The sequence below is a fragment of the Drosophila santomea genome, chromosome 2R (assembly GCF_016746245.2).
Source record: "Drosophila santomea strain STO CAGO 1482 chromosome 2R, Prin_Dsan_1.1, whole genome shotgun sequence".
NCBI lineage: Eukaryota > Metazoa > Arthropoda > Insecta > Diptera > Drosophilidae > Drosophila > Drosophila santomea.
The window spans coordinates 16,919,729-16,935,344 of NC_053017.2; positions in this window are offsets into that span (position 1 = coordinate 16,919,729).

Sequence of the window (15,616 nt, forward strand, 5' to 3'; positions counted from 1 at the left end):
TATAATGGCCGTTGTAAGTGTACATAAGTTGATATAAAAGTTTTATGGCCCGGGCGTGAGCAGCCTCCGGGATCCGATATGGAAAAAGGAAAATGCGGGGCGGAAAATCCAAAAGGGGGGGGCGCAATAGGGAATGGGCTGGATAGTAAAACCACAATGGAGCACAGCCAAAACAAACAAATCGATGAGTTATTCCCAAAGTTAGCGCAATTGAAATTTGGATTTAATTTCGCTTTCGACACTCGGGTCAGAAAATAAATTATTGACTTTCCAATTGAATTATTGCCACCGGGCACCGCCTATAGCTACAAATTTTTTTTTTTTTTGGTTTGGAAAACCCCAAAGATGGGCTTTTTTGAGGTTCGAGGTTCACGATCGGGATCAAGCTGGAACATAAATTATTTAGCACAGGCCTTTTATTGAATTACTCTGATATTGCCCGCCATAAATTATGTATATTCAACAATTTTCCATAATTTATGCGTGCTTCAAAACAATTTAACCCCCCAACCGCCGCATGGAAATGGCATCGATGGAAATAATTTCAATAGAAAGACCTAAGCGCATGAGGCGGCCAAACAAACACGCACGAATGCCTCCCCACAACACGCACACAACCACACACGCACTTTCGACCGCCCACGCACACAACCACACAGCCACACACGTACGTGTGCTTAGACAGATATCCGTATCTATAACTGCCTCACAATTGCAGCGCACTTGCCGCGGAAAGACCGATAAAAGAATAAACAAGGAACGCGGTTTGAGTTTGGGGTAGAAACGTTTGCGAAACACCCTATAAGTCAGGACATGCAGTATTCTCAACTTTATTTATCAACTTTACGATGTGATATTTTATATTATATATATTTCAATAAAATCTACACGAGAAGTACACTTTAGGAACTAGAATTGCATCTCTTAAATTGCTTGATTAAAATAAACCTTGCTTGGGTGTAAAACTTTAATCAGTATATGCAAAAATTCTATATTAGATATAGGATCAAATAAGTTTCTTAGCAAGGGAAAAGGAATATAGCAGATTGTAGGTGGGTGTGACCCCTTCATAGGGCAGTACCCTTAACCACTTCCATTTCGCTTTTACAACCCTGCCCTTGCAAGTGAGCCGAAGGACCCAGACCCCATTTATGACATATGCGCAGGTCGAAGGGCAGTGGAGGAGTAGAAGGGCCTGCAGCCGGCAGACGCATCGCCAGGACAACTCCAACCCCCTTTTCGTCCCGCTCCTGCCCCCCCTATACAACTCCCTGCCCCCAGCGGCAGTGGCAAAAAAAATCTTCGGTTTAAGCGATTTCGCCTGCTTGGGGCAAGAAGTTTTTCCTTTTGATGCCGCTGTCGCTGGCGTTGCATGGAAAATGGCTGTATATGAATCGGAATCCGCAGATCCACGCTTTCGCCCAACAGCCAACTGTGGCAGTTGGAGAAAGTGTGTGGAAGGGGCGTGGAGTCTGGGGCAGCTAGGTAACCGTAAAATAGAATGGAAATGGGAAAGGGAATGGGAAATGGGAAGTGGGAAGGAGGGGCGCTGGTGCGGGCTGAAAGGCAAGAATTGCAATAAAACATAAAATTGCTGACTTCAATTCGTTTGCCATTTAGGTTTCGTTTTCCATTTTTTTCCATGGCCCATCTGGGCCATCTGACGTGCGTGTGTGCGTGTGTGTGTGTGTGTGCGGGTGTGCGTACGTGTGAGTGTGGGTGGCATAAGGGTTGGTGGGCGTGTAGAGGGGCGCGTGGCAACCTGCGTTCGTTCTTTATATATTTTATTAGGTTTTATTTGATTTACACTTGTTTTGTGCTGAAAGCACTTCGCCCACGGACTGTGTGTGTGCATGTGTGTGCGTGTGTGTGAGAGGGTAAGAAAAAGAGTGAAAGGAAAGTGGAAGTGCGGAGCAAAAACTTCCGCTTTTCAGTTCAGTGTTTTTGTTCGTCTTGGCGATTTAAATACAATATTTGCTAGCTCTATACTAGAAATATTTAGAGCTAAACACTATGAATTTGTTCAGAAACGTTTTCTTCAACCAAAAGAATCTAGTAAACCATAATCATCATCAGTAAGGAGTAAATATAGTAGATCTGCTGATAAGTATTCTTGATAGGACTTCCTTACCTGAACGTGAAAAAAAATTCTTTCTGAACAGAACAAAATAAAGGCGGCTTATACGTAGGAGTGTCCTGTGCTGAGAATGGCAATCCTTTCTGCCGCTACCAGCCAGCTAAAGCACAATTAATTAAGCACGCACAGTGGCAGCACAAAGATTTTAATTAAAAATTTGCTGAAGCTGCACAAGTGTCCTGCGTTCGCACCTCCCCATCCTCCGCTCATATAGCATCCTTTGTCGAGCCATCCGAGCTGCACTTTGTTTCATTATTTCATTACATGCCTGAGCTCCAATTGTAAGGCTTTCAATTTAAGCCGAAAACTGATGAACGGCAATTGGTAATTGCCAATTGACAATTGTCGATTGTCGCTGGGCCATACAAGCGCCACTGCATCCAATGCCACCCACAATGGCGCCACTTTCGCCACCCATTTTTCCATCGACGACACACCCTTGACACACTGAGCAACTGACTAACATTCAGCCGTTTGCTCCACTTCACCGGAGATAACCATTATCAACTTATGGGTTAACCCATCCATATGGGAGGCAACTGTCTCAGCGGGGAAATTCTAAAGCGCTGCCTTTGGGGCTTAAGGTGTTAATGAGTGCGATAAGATCCAAATTAGAATATTCATAATTCATCGTGTTTGCGAGGCGCTTTCAATGCGAGCTGCTCTTTGCCGGCCATGTTTGTTCAGGGCTGCCGGCCATTTTCTGTGTGACAGCGCTCTTAAATCGATTTTATGATCCCTACCCGCTTTAAATACTGTTAAAGTGTATTAAGTAAATAGCAACGGCTTATTGACACAATTAGTTTTATAGTGAAATTTAAATTTAAAGCCTATAAAGCTTTAAATGCAATCCATCCCTTTGCTTGCACGCAAATTTATGTCATACATGTAATGGTTTATGACTTGCTATTGATTATAAATTAATTTACACATTTATAAGAATCGTGGCAGGCTCGATTGTATAACCAACTTTGACTGCCCAACTACCGAATAAACGAAGTACATTTTCCTTCACCTGAAACTCGTTTTCATGCCCACGAACACCTGTGTTTGCTTTTAAGCTTAGCGCCAGCAGTTCCAAAGACAAAAACAGCTTCACACGCTCAACTCCAGTCCTTAACTGTCCGTGTGTCCGTGTGTCCGGAACCGTGCTCCAAGCTCCAAGCTCCAAGCCCCCAACTCCAGTGTACGTGCTCCATGCTGCCGGTGGGTCCGCAGGTATTAAGGTCAGAAGTTTAAAACATGCAAAGCTGCCGGGCAGCCTCACCTCGAATCCTGGCCAGAGGGCAGAAAACGCAGGCAGTCCATCACGAAAACAAACACCCGGCGAGTGTTAACCGACTCGGACTACGATTTCGACCAAGGGTTTAACCCGGAAGCGAGATAGCTGCTGAATCATAGTTGTACAGCACAGTGCAGTGGTTTTATAGGGATTTGAGTAGTGGAAAATTGAAAATATTAAATAAAACAAAAAACCTTGAGTCATAAACGGAAATTTATAGGACTATATGGGAAAATCAGAAAATATAAACCTTTATTTAGTTGATTATCAGTAAAATCCTTATGATAAAAATGGCTTATAAATATAATGTTACATTGAGAACCTGTGATTGCTCGAAATTCAGCAAGTATTTACCTGGTTTGAAACCTTAAAGCATAGACTGTTTCCCAGAAAGCACTCCTGAAAGGTCTGCCCCGAAAACCAGCCTTTGAAGATCGTAATTAAATACCTTTCTCAATAGAAGGCTATCAGTGAATTGGCTGCGACTGTACTGGCTCGTAGCATAGTCTGGAATTTCTCTTATGTTGCGCCCATAAATATGCTACACATTGGCGTTGGCTCGTCCACTCCTTAACCCTCCGTAGGCCCCAACGCCCCTTTCGACCCCCTCACTTACGACCCCGCACTTTGATGTTTTCGCTGCGAAGGGAAGCAGTTTAGACGGACATACTCCCTTGTCATTTGCGGTTGCTCTGGCTTCCGGTTAACACGCATACACACTAACACAGTAGCACTTCCACACACACACTCACTCAGCCATGCATATGCATATGAAAGTGTTCACGTGTGCGTGTGGCTATGTGTGTGTGTGTGTGAAGTTTGGCTTGTCTGTTTTGATCCCTTGTTAATAATATAAATGATGATTTATGACCCCCGAAGGAGGTCCAGCGGAGCCACGGCGTTTGCTGAGCAAGGGGTCAACAAGGGGTCACTGGTCAGAGGCGCGGGGGTGGGGCGTGGGGTCAAGGGATCCGTGAGCGACAATGGTCTAATGAATTATTGATCAACTTTAAGATGGCCACAACTTGCTGCCTAATTGTCAATTACCCACCCGGACAGTTAAGCGAACTTGAAGCGGTTCATGTTTTTCAACGACTGCCAGTGTATTTCGCATAGCCAACAAAAACATAAAGCGTTTCCACCCCGCATTTGGCAGAAGAAAATATTTAAAGCATTTGCCAGCACATTAAAATCGAATTTTGCATAGCAAAACAGCGGAATAATAAAAATAAAATTGAAACCACGCCGAGGGAAAGACGAGCACAAGGAAGAGCTTGGAGGGCATAAAAAAGCCACAGGGCTCGTTTTTGTGACCCACAGCAGAAAACAGTAACAAAAACAACGAAAATTTATGCAAACGAATTAAATGGCAGGCTGGCGGGAAGCCAGAAGCGGTCTGAATCAGTAACACAGGACCAAAACCAGGACCAGGACCAAAACCAGGACCAGGACCAGGATCAGCGCCCACCCGCTGATTGCGCCAGCCCGAGCATAATGATATAATACATTATATTTCCAAATTTAAATATTTGCCCGAACGAATACACTCACCTTCGCACGAGGTCGAAAACAATCCCACTTACGGCCGATAAGCGCACGCCCCACGGCCCCAAACTTTGGCAATTATCCTCGAACAGCGGAGCCAAGCAAATCGAAGCCAACCACGAGTCCCCACCTAATTGGTATGCCCCCAGAGTTCAGATCGTTTACGCAACACACAACAACAGCCAACAAACGCCTGCTTATGAAATTGAAAATTGCACAGAGCGACAATAATTCATTTCCTCGCAACGAATGTCTAGGCTATATGGTGGCTATATGTTGGCTATATGGAGCTCTAGCTATGGCCATATCATAAGTCAGAGTCAGCCCAGAAATATAACAGCAGACGACGCATGCCAAGCACATATATCAAACTGCCAGTGGAGCGTGAATCGAAATGGAACTGGAGATGGAGATGGGGCTGGAAAACGGGTGCCAAAAGGGGGATTGGGTGCTGCGAAGTGAAAATAACCAAGCCGAAAAGCGTTTCATGGCGAGCAAAGCTGTTGACATCGCACTGGGGGTCAAGGTTCTACGGATGGGAAATAATATAAGTTAATACAAAATGGTTTAAAATCTCACTGTTTACTTGCACTTACTAGGCAATATTCGTTATAATATATCTTGAGTTTAGTTATCAGAAATGCCTTAAAAATACTTATATATTCATTTCCAACAACGTATGTCTATGCCTTCTTTTTCGGTTTTCAAAAAAAAAAATTGAAAAATTTTTGCATTTTTGATAAGGGGTACCATCATAAAAAATTGCGAAAAATTGCCAAAAATTAGCATTTCAATGTATGTACATGGATCGATAGGGAATTTTGTTACGAGTTCAACGAGGTATGGCATTCCAGTTTTGGACCATTATTTTTACTGCTTTGGGAAAAAAACGGATTATTTTTTATCAAAAAATCTAAAAAAAAATTTTTGTAAAAAATCGGATATTTTCAATCGCCGTTTTCGCCATAACTTGGCCAAAAATGGCTGCACAGCTAAAATAAAGACTGTTTTGTGCTCCTAATAAACATAGCTAAATATGTCCATCCCTACTTCTTCGGTTTTCGAAAAAAAAAAATTTGACAAATTTTTGCATTTTTGATAAGGGGTACCATCATCAAAATTTGCGAAAAATGGCAAAAAATTAGCATTTCAAAGTATGTACATGGATCGATAGGGAATTTTGTTACGAATTCAACGAGGTATGGCATTCCACTTTTGAACAAACATTTTCACTGCTTTCGAAAAAAAACGGATTATTTTTTATCAAAAATCGAAAATATTTTTTGTAAAAAATCGGATATTTTCAATCGGCGTTTTCGCCATAACTTTGCCAAAAATGGCTGCACAGCTACAATAAAGAATGTTTTGTGCTGCTAATAAACATACCTAAATATGTCTATCCCCAATTTTTCGGTTTGTGAAAAAAAAAAATTTTTTTAATTTTTGCATTTTCGATAAGGGGTACCATCATCAAAATTTGCGAAAAATGGCAAAAAATTAGCATTTCAAAGTATGTACATGGATCGATAGGGAATTTTGTTACGAACTCAACGAGGTATGCCATTCCACTTTTGGACAAATATTTTTAGTGCTATCGAAAAAAAACGGATTATTTTTGATCAAAAAATCAAAAGAAAAAAATTTGTAAAAAATCGGATATTTTCAATTTTATTTCAAGTTGCTACATTATATTACATTTTAATTCATTTGTTTTACTTATTGGTTTCCCTGACTCGCGCCGACTTCAAAGCCAGTAATGCCTTATTCAAAACCGTTTTCTTTATAAATTCTTGTAGCACTTAATTTCATAAATACGCCTGAGACATGCTGTCCCTAGCAACTATTGGAATGTTTTCCGCCGAATGAGTAAATTCCGCGTCGGTCTGCCAGCCATTCTGCTACCCAGCTATTTCTTGGTATCTGGAAACTAACTCATACCCATGGAGAATTCCGCGGCGGGAAGTTCGGGAGTGAATGAGTGAATGACAGGGAAGTAGCCCGCTGTGCTCCAAGCCCCTCCAACTTCCCCTTACCCGCTCCTTTCGCACGTGGCGAATTTCCATTGTTGGCAACATGGCAGTGTCCTTAGGCCAATGCATTTGATTGTGTTTGTTGGCCTACACAATGGTGGGGTGCTGAGTAATGGTGTTGGTGTTGGTGTTGCTGTCGGTGGTGTCTTTGTCTGTGTCTGTGCCTGTGTGTGTGGTGTGTCTGTGTGTGCGTGTCGTTGTCTTGACTTCCCGGGGAATTGTTGCTGCCGTGTTCCCATTTACATGTACCCCTGGCCTCGCCTGTCCTTTCCGGCTGCTCCTTCCTCTTCTTGTGGCAGTCCCATAACACGGTTATTGCATTAAGTAAAGTTGTAGCCTAGATTTGAAACAGGCCGACCGCCCATCGCCCCACTCCGCCCATTCGCCCATCCACCCAACCACCCCCTGCCAAGGACCTTCGCTTTGTTTAAACATTCAACTTTCATTACCTCTCCGCTCGCTCGCTTTCCATTTTCCCACACCGCCCAGCGAACGCCCCACTTTTGCATATTTAATAAAGTTTTCAGTTAATTTTCATCATTCGCATTATTTTCGCGGCACATGCGTGTTAACAATTTATTCCTCGACGCCAGCCATTCATCTTTTTTTGGGCCCGCAGCATCCTAAATATTTATGAGCCCGTTGGAGCTCTTCAGAGCGGTAAATATTTAAAGGGGATATGCTCGTATATATTTTTCAGCCACAGCACAGCTTTATAAGTATCTATTATAGTTCGACACACGCGTAATTTGCCGTCGGATAATGCGATAATAATAATTGGATGGCCGGCCGGCCGGCTATGATATAATTAAAAGTGACAATTTTCGAGTTCATGGCTAAAACGCTTTAATGGGTGTGGCTAGTGGGCTGTTGCCGATGGATTGATGGGTTGATGGGTTGATGGGTTAATGGGTTCGTGGGTGGACTCCGCCATAAATGGGGGCCGTGACACGACAAAGTCATCCAGACTGACACTAACAAGCGAATGCGGCATTGCTGCTCCCCAAAATACCAAATACCAAATTCAAACCCGAGTGGAAGTCGCGAATCGCAATGAAAACATCCCATGGAGCAGTGCCACTGCCACCAGAACGCAGAACGCAGAACACAGAACGCAGTCGCTCCGGAAAAAGCGAAAAACGAAAACAATGTCAAACACATCAAAGTCAAGCAGCGATTTCCCAACCCGAAAAACGCCCACTCCTATGCAAATGGCAGGCAAATCAACTGAAAAATCACAACAAAAAGTGCCAGAAACCAACAAAAAGAAAAAAAAACAAAAAACAAAATATATATGTACGTTGATGCGGAGTAAAAACGTAGATGGCAGCGAAAAAGTAAAAGGCAAAAATGTCTAGGGAAAAAGTGCAGTTTTGGCAAAAATGGAAAACGATGTCAAATGCAAATTGACAGCTTTCAATATCAATTCCAAAACAATCGGCGAACTGCACGCGAGGGAAATGAAATGCCAGCGCGAGCGAAGTAAAATCAATTTTCCTCGTCACGAGTGCATCAGACAGAGAAAAGACATCCTTACAAACCCTTTCTCTCTCCCTCTTTCAGGCATTTTCAGTACACCGAACGCTCGCCATGTAACACTTCAACTTCATTCGATTGAAGCCATTCAAATGCAATCAAACGGCTTGACAGGTTAAATTAATTAAACCGGATTTATGTGGATACTCGGGACATCTGAAATGGACAATCCATGGCTCACTTTGCTGTGGGTTTGGGCAGTTGCTTTTGATGCGGTTTCCATGCGTCTTAGTCGCATTTCTCAAATGCCAAAGGCCAAAGGCCATAGAACGACGACCAGGAAACCAAAGCAAAGTCCAAAGTCCAAAGGTCCTTAGCCATCAGCAAGAAGGATCTCATCATCGCTGTGCGGCTGATGTGTGCGGTTTGGCTACATTTCGCAAATTACCCTTGTGGTGAGCACTGGCCGTCAGTGTTTGTCAATGGAATAAGTATTTAATCGCAAAATGAGTAATTTGCATAAATTAACTCAGGGGCTCAGGAGCTGAACTTGACTTGGACTGCATTTGCATTAGCAGCGATAAGGATGTATCAGCATTTAACAACCCCTCCATTCATTTTCCCCCAGGACTCGTTATCTCGCTTTCCACAGCAGCGGCGAATTGAAGTCGGGAAAATTGCGCAACTTGCTGCATTTCAACGGCAAATTATTAAACCTGCCAGGCAGGCAGGGGCAAGCTGGCAGGCTCTGAGAAAACGAGGAAAAGCGGGAAAATCGGAAAATCGGACCGGAGGAAATATAATGCGAAGGGGCATAAATTCAGGGCATAAATTTCAATGCCCCTTGTGCGCATTTTTCTTATCGTCAGGAAATTCCATGTAAGAGTTCGCAGACGTATCGAATCGAATGGCATCGAATCGAACCGAATCGATCCCGGGCAATGGCAACGTTATGAAAATTATGAGCGCTCCACAGGGACGAGCCATCGATTTTTTTTTTGCTCAAGTTCAGGGCGGAAATCATAATGGCGAGTATAGAGCTGGAAAAGTCACTCGAGCGGCGAGCCGTAGATTTGTAATTACGGGATTAGTCCGGCTCATAGTCGATTGGCTCGGGCTACCATGTGCAAACACAGGCGACCACGACACGTGACCTCTGGCCGGAATCTAATTTGCAATTAGATATGTTTTCAAATCCAACCCAACCCCACGACTCCCCCCTGAGCGTCTTTGAAGTGGATGATAAATGCAGTTCCAGTTGGGGTGTACAAATTATGACTTCCCCTTGTCTTTGCCGCTTGTGGCCATCAATTTGTTAACAAATAGCGTAAAACAAATCATCAAACGCATCAGCTCACGCGATTTAAATGAAGTGGCCGCAGTTTTTAAAGCACAGCGCTGTGTGGTTGGGCTGTGGTGTTGTACAGCCATTTGTATGGCATGGCACTCGGAAAACTCTGCTTTCCATTCGAGTGAATTTCCACAGACGCAGCAGCCAGCCATGACGAATGCGAGAATTTGGGCCGTCTCTCTAGCTGCCTCTGTTCCTCTGTAGCTCTGTTGATGTGCCTCGAAAATTCATGAAAAACTTGGCTGCCTTTGAGGGTTCTTGTATGGGGATTGAAGCCAGAGTCTTGCGCTCCGCCGTTATTCTTTATAATTGCGCATATGACCCCGATTAATACAGTTCGCTGAGCAATTCGCCAGCCAACTTAGCTGAACTTGGCCGTCTGTCGTCTTGGCCTTGTCCAAATGCTAAGTTGTGGGCCAGTGGGTCGAAGATTTCGCTGCCGGACTCCAGTGACAATTGATGGCTTAATAAGTGACAATTAACTGACATTGATGTAGCGCACTTTTGGAGTGCAAAACTACTTTGCGGCCATAAATCAAAGGCATCGGTCTCTATCCATCTTTTGGAGCCGCCTCATTTGATAAAAGCCATTTTCCACACAGGTGTGTGTTGGGGCTTTTCGATCTTTCCCAATATAGTGCTGTTTCTACAGAGAAAAAAACTGATTTGGTGATTTGTTTATTCTTCTACTTTAGTAAAAGAAAGAGACTTGCAGTTGATTGTGGCAACTTTTCATTTTCACTACATTCTTTTAGGCACTTTCATTAACGAGAAATCTAAGCCCTTGGTATTTCTTAGTGCAGACTAAAAACGATTCAATATAAATATAAAAGTCTTAATGCATTTGCCATTTTTTGCCCACTCTATCAGCTCGTTTTTTCCCCGGTGTGGCCTTGGCTCCATTTTAATCTGGTAAGTGAATGTGTCAACTTTTTCTCACTTTGTTTGTTTGCCCTGCATCACGCACACCCCAGGGACACTGGGCAGAACAAAAGGCATCCCGGCCAAATACCAACAATGGGTCTCATTTGGGTTGTTTTTCTTGGCTCACAGCGTTCTATTATTCATTTCAATTTGCGTGTGTGAGTGGGCTGAAGGTCCTTCGAAAGGTACGGGTAGATTTTTCATCAGAGTTCATAGTCCAAGCCCACAAAGGTCAGTGAAAGTTTGTTATTCTTTTTCGCCAGCTCGTTTATTAGATTGTACGTATACGTCCCCGTGTACCCTCCTGTCCAGTTTCCCCCTCCACCGGCTGACACATCACAAAACTTGCCAGCGGCTGTTCCTGACAAGTCGATGTGAAGTGGCATCAATACCCGGGCTCCGGGACCAGGGGATTGCCGGAAAAACTGTAACTGAAACTGGGGCTCTGGCCCTCACTCATAAGCACGACAAAGTTTTTCCCCCCTTTTTCATTTTGCGGCTGTGCTGTCGAAGCTGATCCGCCGAGGGGAGTTCATTATGGCCAACTAGCTCCTGACCACAAAGGCGAGCGGATGATCCGACCCCATAAAGCTAAGCTGGTTTTGTTATTATACCCGTTACTCGTAGAGTAAAAGGGTATACTAGATTCGTTGAAAAGTATGTAACAGGCAGAAGGAAGCGTTTCCGACCATATAAAGTATATATATTCTTGATCAGGATCAATAGTCGAGTCGATCTGGCCATGTCCGTCTGTCCGTCCGTCTGTCTGTCCGTCTGTCCGTCTGTCCGTCTGTCCGTATGAACGTCGAGATCTCAGGAACTACAAAAGCTAGAAAGTTGAGATTAAGTATACAGACTCCAGGGACATAGACGCAGCGCAAGTTTGTCGATTCATGTTGCCACGCCCACTCTAACGCCCACAAACCGCCCAAAACTGCCACGCCCACACTTTTGAAAAATGTTTTGAAATTTTTTCATTTTTGTATTAGTCTTCTAATTTTCTATCGATTTACCAAAAAACTTTTTGCCACGCCCACTATAACGCCTACAAACCGCAAAAAACTGTGTTTAAGACTCTCCTTCTCCCTTCCACTAGCTGAGTAACGGGTATCAGATAGTCGGGGAACTCGACTATAGCGTTCTCTCTTGTTTTTTTTTTTTTTTTGTGGTCTTGCGTTGCGTGCAACTCACCAGATTGAGTATTGAGAGGGGCTGCCAGCTAATGTCTTTCTAATGGTTATCCTGGAGGGGTGGTGCATAAAAGGGATTGCCCATCAATTGTGGGCAAGTAAATATTTTGTTAACATAATTGCATAAATCACAGTCAATTTTTCATACCGTGCGATAATTTCAGCCGACACACATGACTCCCTGACTGCCTGACTCCCACATCAAACATTGACTGGCCCCGGTAATGATGGCGTTGGGTAAATAAACTGTCAGTTTGCATGACTGCCGCCATCACTCATACGCCCCCATGGCTGGCTGAGATTGTGCGCCCAGCGAATTGCCACGCTCGTACGCACTTCTGGTAAACAGCAAAAGCGGTGGCAAAAGCAACAGCAAAAACAGCAGCAAACACAGCAGCCAGACAACAAATGAAGTTTGGCGCTTCCGTTTCCGCTCACCACCCCTTCCCCCCCTCTCACTGGCCGGGGTCATATGCAATCATAATGAAGACATTTCCGGCTCATTGAACACCCAAGATACAGCTACGTTTAACGACGCAGCCTAATGAAGCCACAAGCGTTGCACATGGGCTGGGGTAATTTGCTGCCAGTTCAGTGCGTATTTAAATAACTGAAGCTTTCTTTTCGCCAATCGACAGCTTAACAGTCGAGTTCATTGCTCATCAGGTGGCAATTGGTTATGGGTTCACAGGAGATGGATTGGTAGGATTGGAGTTCAATTATTATTAAGATACTTGTAGAACAGAGATTCATTTTTTGTAGACATAGAAATCAAATGAAGTGATTGAGCTGCCTTTGAAGAACATGAAACATGAAACATGAAGAACATGAAACTAGAGGGAGCACCTATATCCCATGTTCGCCTATTGGAATAATTGGCTTGGCCACTGTCAGCGCCGCTGATTTCGTATGCAGATTGAAAAGTGTTCGACCCGCCGGACTCGGTATGTCGACAATTGTTGCAATTCCAGGGCAGACAATAAATATCTGCGCAGGCTTCCGGAGAAGCACTTTAAAATTGATTCTGCTGAGCTCTTCTCTAAGCGCTCCCCAGTGCATGGCTACCTGTTTTCCCTGTTAACCTCTTCTTTTTTCAACTTGCCCATGTGCTGGCCCAAACAAGACACGACAAATTGCCGGGAGAATGCCTTAGGAAAATGCTACAGAAATGGCAATGGGATGGCTATGGGATGGCGGTCGAGAAAAAAGCCTGGGAAAACTTATGCGCATTGGGCACAAGTCAAATTGCATTTAAAGTGACAAATGTGGCTGGCTTGTAAGTGGGTGTGTCTTGAAGGAGCAGAAATTGACCAAACACGTGCTAAAAATATTTCCTTGGCAAACAAAAACCAAATGCCAGTTAACTTCCTTTCTTCATTCATTTCTCCGGCAAAACAAGGAGCAGGAAAAAACCAAAGGAAACGAAAGCATTTCTCATGCTTTGGTCAACTACGCCCACACTCACATACGCGCCCTGGCCCTGGAATCGAAGGCGTGGTCGCTGGCAGTGCTGACCCGGCATTAGAATTTATCGCTGTCAGCACTTGTGGGTCCAAAGGGGCGGGGAAAGTCCTGCCGCCGCTGCTGGACTTCCCTCTTTTTGCTTCTATTCTGTTTTTTTAGTTGGAAGTGAAAAGCGAGGAGCAGGAAAAACTGTCGCTTCATGCGGTATCCAAAGTGGGCGGAATCGAATCGGGCCCCATACCCATGCATGTGACATGTGAGTTGGGGATTTCGGTGAGTAGTAGAGCACAAAAAAAAAAAAAGAGAACGGGACTGAAAGCCAGAACCTGAGCGAGCACCTTGAGGGCGCTTGATTAATGGCATTGTTCTGCTGTCTGTCAGCGAGATCCATTTGGGCCGACATTGATAAGGCGCGGCGGCTTAAAGCCAACTTTGCTCGTAAGTATCCGCGTTAAGCACCAATTAGCTGGCGCCCAACGTGGGGCTTTCAGCCCATTCTGCGGCTCTATAATTTGGCTTATTAACAGTGCGTGCAGCGTGTTCTGGCAATTGTTATTGCTATTGCCTACAAACTTGCACACAATACAAAGCGCAGCAGCAGTGGCAGCAGCAATGCCATTGGCAATGGCAATGGCAACAGCATCGGCGAATGGAAACGGGAGCGGATGAAGAGCCAAAATGATGCTGGAAATTAACTCAGAAATCTGTTGTGAGCTCATTGTCAGCAGGCAAAAGTTTTCTCGGGCACGAAAGTTGGCCCAGCGCAACTTTGCGAATGCAAAAACTTTTCGGCGAGAATTACAATCGTGATAAAAATTATGAAAATATTTGGAGTGCTCAAGTTCTTGAGCGACAACTTGGCGTGGCCACGTTGACTGGTTGCCTGCCTGCCTGTAAAATGTTTGCAAATCAAATCCAATTAAATTACACAAATGTGCAGAAATAGGAGAGCGCGTTTTCCACTTTATTCCTCCTATTAAATTAATATTTTCAACCCAAAAAGAGAAATGCTGAAAGAGCAGTCTCCATGCAAAACAGCATTTCCACCTGCTCGAATGCCAGCAATGTTCAATGGAAAAACTTTTGTAATCAAACTATTTGAATTGAACAAGCGCACAAACTCGCACACTCACACACACACATATATACACACAGGGGAGGGGAATTCATACAACTATTTTGTATTGGAGAAACTCATAAATCTAAAAGAAAACTATTCCAGACCAGAGAATCGAGACAAAAACTGGGACTGCAACTGCCTTTGGGCTGGAAAATCGAGGGGGAAACAATGGCAAGTTATTTGCTTATTTATGCTGTGTGCATATTGAACTCTCGGTGCCCTCGTCAAAATGCAGCTGTCTTCTTTACCCCCGATTCGAGTCCTGGAAAATGGGGAAGACAGAGCTCAAGGGCCAACGAACGCACTTAGCGGCCAATTAGAAAAGTTCTCGAGGAAATCTCGAAATCTCAACTCAGCTCAGCTCAGCTCAGCCGGAGTTGCAACTCGAGATTTTGCGGGCATATCAAGCCGACTTGATCTGTCTGTCGCAATATTTAAACGTCTGCTGTAAATATTTGATGCCTAATTGAATGATTCATTCGGTTGCCGTTGCTCATTGCCCCGCTACCGCCCTCACCCTTTTCCGCCCCTCAAACGAGTTGATTTGAATAAATTTGAAATTCCGCTGAGTCTGGCTGTGCCAGCATTTAGTCTGTTTGTCGCCCATCGCAATTCTGTTGGCTGCTCTGGATCTCTGCAGCTGCATTCGTATCTGCTTTTCAGTCAGTGGGCGTGGCACACTGGCGGTGGGCGGTGGAATGTTGAATGTGGGCGGGTGGTTTGCCAGGCGTGGCATTGACTTGGCATGGCATACTTTGCGGCGCATTATGCGGCGGAACGCGAGAATTGTGCAAATTAGCGAAGCGCGTTTGCACTTGCTAGGCACTCATCAATATTTGCACTTCAATTAGTGACGATATGACAAACAGTGCTTACACATCCGAGCATTTTCAGACCCACACATCCATGCACTGAGTTCGATTACATATATTTTTATACTTTTTATAAAATAAGAGCAAGCTACTTCTATAATAACAAGTGATTATAATATAAGCTTCAAGAATAATGGTTGCACGTCATTAATTTGCTGATAAGCAGCTGAATGCGAGGGTATTTCGAATGAGCTCAATGAAAGTACCAGCAGTACCATCCGTGTT